Genomic DNA, 5,916 nt, shown 5'->3' with positions numbered 1-5,916 from the left:
GGCTCCTTTTCCCCCGATTTTATTACCCTGATCCTTCAAAACGAAGGACACGCCGAGTTGGAGCGCCCTCACGAATAACGTTACGACATTACAGCGCAACGACGGCCTATGTTCGAGTGACATTCCGCGCGAGAGATCTTTTTTTTCCCTCGCGGAACATGTTATACACACGCGGAGAAAACAGAGAGAACGGGTTATTTTCATCGAACACCCTGGGGCTGTACGAGGAGAACTTCGAACGATCGGATGCGCATCATCGTCCCTCGCGTTACGACGATGTCGCTCTCTCTCTTGTATATCTCTTCTCCCTCGACCGAGTATTCTTCCTCGGTCTTGCGGCATGAAAAAAATTCATTTTAAGCGATGTCGGGCGCGCGCATGTTCGTATCGTGCGCTAAAGGCAGGCGAAGGCGATGCGTGTGGCGGGTGCGCGAATTCGGAACGCGGAACAAAATCGGCGATCGAAACACGAAGCGGTTCTCCGTGGGCGATCGTCTGTTTAATGGACGACTCACGACGCCACGAAGAACTCACGCGAGTTCGTGATCGACACACCGTCGAGTTCCATGAACACGATTACGCACGTCGCACGCGCACACACGTTGCCAATCGCAGATTGCCTCAGCACGGCCACAGACGACTCGGACGAACGTCCAACGATCGCTTGTACGTCGCGTATCGCTTCTCTTCTTCCCTTTTTCGGTGCCGCCCGAACTCAGAAACGTTCGTAATTTAATTCGAGAATGAACGACGGCGGGCAGATTCGAGCACCGTGGGGAAAGAAGATTCGACGAAACGCAACGCAAGCAGTATTTTGGTTACGTGAACGACCCTCAGCTAGGCGTGGTTCAGGAATTGTATCCGTGGACCGCAATGTGTGTTCAAAATGTCGATGTTCATGTGTCCTGCAGTTCACACGTTGACGCGCAATTAGCTGCGTTCTTCATCGACCCACGAGCCAAGTGATCCACCGTTCAGGGTAATCGTACATGTATATTTTATTGATCTTTAAGTCTCTTGGTACTAAAGTTCGAACAAGTCGATACCCAATCGTCTCCAGTGAAAGAGACGCGGGCTTCGCCGAACCGTGGCGACTTTCACCGCTCGACGGAGGTCGAGGCAACACGATATATCGGTCCTACGGATGAAACGCATACGCCGATGGTTGGCGCGTAATGTCTCCCTCAAAGTTACGAAAAATGCACACGCGCGTCCAGGTATGAAGAAAAAAAAATCTTTCAAAAATTCGTTAGGACTCCTCCGCGTACCAGCAGCCTCGAGGCGGTCTTTTTCCTCCCGACAAAGCGAAGCGAGCATAAATTGTTCGAGCTCGCAACGGCGGGATTACAGACTCTCGACAACGAGGACAACGGGCAACGCGGAATCGTCCCCCCTGGAATAAACGTGCGCGTCAAACTAAGAAGAAAAAAATCAAACACCCAGCGGCGTATTGCTTTCGAGATCGGCAAGACGCTCTCATTCGAGTGAACATAATAATGTTATCATCGATGGGACACTCGTCGCCTTCGTGCACAGTCTCGAGGCGGTCTATAAAAGCTTTCCTCGGCAACGCGAAGCGAGTATAAAATTATTCGATCTCGCAACGGCAGGTTTTTCTCAGAGTCTCGACAATGAGGCTTAGCGCGAGCGACGATTCGTCCCCTCCGAACAAACGACGACGACGACGGTCTCTTCAAAATTCCAATACCATCTAGTCGTGTGGATTCCAACCAGGCTGAGATAAACGAAAAAAATTCATACATTCGTTAGGACACTCTACCGTTCACCCCACACAGCCTCGAGCGGTCTATATTTTTCCCGACAACGCAAAGCAAGCAAGTAAAGTTCGATCTCGCAGCGGCGGGTTTCAAGACTCTCGACAACGAGGTTATGGGTGAACGGCACGGAACGGATCCCCTCTGAGCTCAACGGAACAATTCTGCGAGTGGAAAAACGGCAAAGTGCCAGCGGCGTATTACTTTTTGAAAAAATGGCATAAAAAAGCGGACCCGACGAGTTCTCGATTACGAGAACTCGAGGGGTCCGCTAATGTACCGTAAACAACGACCGGGTAAATGGAAAAAAAATTCGTTGGGACGTTCGCTGGTTGTACAAGCCTCGAGAAGCGGTCTATATATTCACCCGACGACACGAAGCGAGCATAAATGATTCGAAAGCTCGCAACGATCGCTGGGTGTCTTAGACTCTCGACAACCGAGGCTATTGCCGACGAATCGTCTCCTCCGAAAGGAACAGTACGATCGACCATCTTCAACAGGTTACGCGCGACGACACCACGCACGCTCCTAGCACGAATTCAAACCCCGTACAACGTGAAACTTAAACTCAAATCCTGTATAACTTGAACCTTAAAATCGAACCCCGTATAATTTGAACCTTAAAATCAAACTCCGTATAACATGAACCTTAAACTCGATACCCGTATAACTTGAACCCAGAATAACTTGAACCTAATATAACTTGAACCTCATCTAATAAAACCAAACCTAAAACTAGCCTCTTTTTAACGTGGGGAAATCCTCATGGATCTCCCGGAGCTGGAGAACTGCGGGGGTATGTCAGACTCTTACCGGCTAAAACCCCACGGTGACCGTCCTCGGCGCTGCTGGGAGGGGACCGGGAAATCTGGACGAAGACGTCCGGTCCCCTCCCGCGCCGGGATCCTCCATGGTGACTGGGAGGACCCCCTTCCCGGAGAGGAGTGTGGTCGAAGAGACATACTCCCCCGTCCGAGGAATGAGCGATGGCTGGATCACGCAGCCACCACTCCCGTCCCGGGGGACGCGTGCAATGGTTGGTACAATCCCCCAATCGCACCGACCGCGCCTCCCGGACGACACCCGTGCAAAGATGTGGGGCACGACCTAAGTGGTCCACCCCGCACGGGCGCCGTCGATTCCTCGGGCCAGGCGTGGCCCGGACGCACTAGGTGCCCCTGGTGCGTCAGACTCGATATCATGGCCCGACAAATGCCGAATCGTGGCCCCTGAGGCGTAATGGCTACCATCACGGCCCGTAGGCGCGGCGATGGTGGCGAAGTCCCGCCCCCCGAAGGGTTCTTGGGAGCGACCTCCACCCGAAGGTGGAAGACTCTAACCCCCCCCCCCCCCTTCCGTGAGGCGGAACGGGGCAAACGTCTACGACGCCGACCCCGCAGGCGATGTCGAGCTGGCAGGGATTGCTCCCTAACCCGCTCGGCGGCTTCCTTCGCGACGATGACCTCCTCGCAAAAGGAGATCATGGCCTGCCAGACGCTCCCGCGACCAAGCATCCCCGATAGAATGCTCGCCAACGAGAGGTCCGGACCCACCTCCGCCGCTAACACCCAACGCGGCACCCCCAGGCTGGACACTCCTGAAGAGTGTGCCGCGCCGAGTCCTCCGCGGCGCCACGATGGTGGCGGAACGTCAGCCGCTCGTTGCTACGACCTACCCATCTATCTAAGATGGGCAGGATCGCCTCGACGGTCCAATGGGTTCCGTGACGAGACAGATCGTCTCGCCACTTTGACATGGTGGACCGCCGGGCCTGGAGCCTAAGCTCGTCCCGACTTAATGTCTCCCCTGGCGGGGTGGAGTCCTGACGCTCAGGATGAAGACGCCCATAAAGGTAGGCGTCTTCGAGCGCCAGGAACTCTAAAGGTGGCAAACCCGCCAGGGTGGTGGCCGCCTCATAGGACACTGTACGGTAGCCACTTATGACGCGAATGGCTGCCGACAATGCGTCGGCTTAAATGGGGGTACCGTACAGTGCCACACTCCTCATTACACCACAGTAGAGGCAGCGCACCCGCTCGTCTGGACCGCCAAGGTTGGGCATCATGCTACTCAAATGAGTCGTGAGTTGGCCCAATCTGACGGTCAGACGAGCGAAGTGCGGGACGAAACTGCAGGAGCCGACCAGGTAGACACCAAGATATTTAATATCCTGGACCACCCGGACGTCGGACGACCCGATCCTCACCAGACATGGAGCTGAAGTGCCCCTCCTACGAGGATGGAAACAGACTATTTCCGTCTTCTGAGGGGACAACTCCAACCCCATGCCCCGAATCCGCGAGGCGATGGACGCAACAGCGACCTCCGCTCGACAGATGGTCCTCCCCAAGTCCCTGCCGGTGGCTAACACCATAGTATCGTCGGAGTAACACGTTAAGTGTACGCCTGCCAACAGGGAGACCCGCAGAGCCGTGTCCGTACCTCAGGTTCCACAATAAAGGGCCCAAGACGGACCCCTGGGGTACTCCACGGCTGATGTCACGCCTGACAAACCCATTGCGACCACCGTAAATGATGGCCCTGTCCCGGAGGTAATCACCGACCACCATCCGCAGGTGAAGGGGCACCTCGTGACTATCCAGGGCCCCGCGGATGGTCACCCACGAAAGGGAGTTAAAGGCATTCTGAATATCTAAGGATACTGTCAAAGCAACTCCCCCCCGGGACGTAGCCGAGTCCGAGAGGGACTTGACGCGCGAAATCGCGTCGATGGTCGACCGTCCCTCCCGGACGCCGAACTGGCACTCGGCCAAGTTGGGTCCTACACGAGACAGGTGCTGGACAAGGCGACGCTGTACGATGCGCTCAAAGAGCTTACCGACCTCGTCCAGCAACACGATGGGCTTGTAGGCGGAGGGCGACTGCGCGACCCTGTTGTCCTTCTTGAGGAGAACCATCCGTTCACACTTCCACCGAAGTGGAATCGTCCCCGTCTGGAGGCAGGCGTTAAACAGCCTGTACAGACGGGGATCGAGGACGCTGAGTGCCATGACCCAGGCACCGCCAGGTATGCCATCAGGGCCGGGGGCGATGTTACGCTCGCTCATGCGTCTGACGGCATAGGCCAGCTCCTCCCCGGACACCTCCAGCTCCTGTGACCATAAGGCACGGTCGATGGTGTAAACGAGGGCCAACACCTCTCCAGAAGGGAACAGGGTGCCGACCACCAGCTCCAGGAGCGGAGGGTCCATCGTCTCCGCGAGTAGAGACGCCCATGGACGTAACTTGTCCATGACAATTTTATACGGGCGCCCCCACGGATCTTCACGGAGCTTCGAGAGAAGTCCGTCCCAGGCCTGAGCCTTGGTACTCCTGATGACCAGCTGCAGCTGTTTCGTAAGCGTACGATATGATTATACAGCTGTGCCGTTCTCGTCGCGTCGGTTGTGCGTCGACGCCTCGCCCGGGTGTACTGGCGGCGAGCGACCCCGCAATCAGTGTGAAGGCGCTGTATAGTGTCATTCCACCAGTACACCGGGCGGCGGGGCGGATTGGAGCGGACACGTTGCATCCCCACGTCGCAAACAGATGACATGATGTCCGCGAACCAATCCGCCTCCGCGTTCACATCCACTGGCTCAGCCGGAACGCCCGGCCAGGCCACTGCGAGAACGGCCGCCATCAGGGCGTCCTCATCCAAGCCCCTAGGGGCCCACCTCTTCTGGTGGTGTGCTGATGGGCGGGTCGGGGGAGGCGTGGAGACCTATATGCGTATGTACGCATGATCAGAGAGAGTCTGCACGTCGTCGACCGCCCACACCGATACACGGCGCGCGGCCAGGGCGTTGACGAAAGATAGATCGACGATGCTTTCGTCCTGGTACCGTACGCACGTGCTGGCTGAGTCCTGATTTAATAACCAGAGACCCAGGCCAGCCGCCCAGTCCAATACCGAGTGACCCCTCTGGTCCGTCCTCGGGGATTGCCACGCGGATGCGTGAGCATTAAAGTCCCCGAGGGCGAACACTGGCCGATCTGCGTGCGAAGAAACAATATTCTGCAGCTCGTCCAGTAAGATGTCGAAACGACTGAGGGGCCATCTCGGTGGCGCGTACACGCCCACTATCAGACAATCGGCCCAGTCGACCGCCACGAACCCGTGGCCGCGCGCAACGAG

At 56.6% G+C, this 5,916-nt stretch overlaps 1 non-coding gene across 1 annotated transcript; it reads right to left on the bottom strand.

Moving 5' to 3' along the window:
* Positions 1-827: 827 nt before the first annotated feature.
* Positions 828-982, bottom strand: LOC143432148 (5.8S ribosomal RNA). Its single transcript, XR_013102902.1, has one exon. It is a non-coding gene; the product is annotated as a 5.8S ribosomal RNA (ribosomal RNA).
* Between the last annotated feature and the right edge of the window lie 4,934 nt (positions 983-5,916).

This window comes from Xylocopa sonorina, unplaced genomic scaffold, assembly GCF_050948175.1.
Source record: "Xylocopa sonorina isolate GNS202 unplaced genomic scaffold, iyXylSono1_principal scaffold0031, whole genome shotgun sequence".
In the NCBI taxonomy this organism is placed as follows: domain Eukaryota; kingdom Metazoa; phylum Arthropoda; class Insecta; order Hymenoptera; family Apidae; genus Xylocopa; species Xylocopa sonorina.
This window is presented reverse-complemented; position numbering and strand designations above follow the sequence as displayed.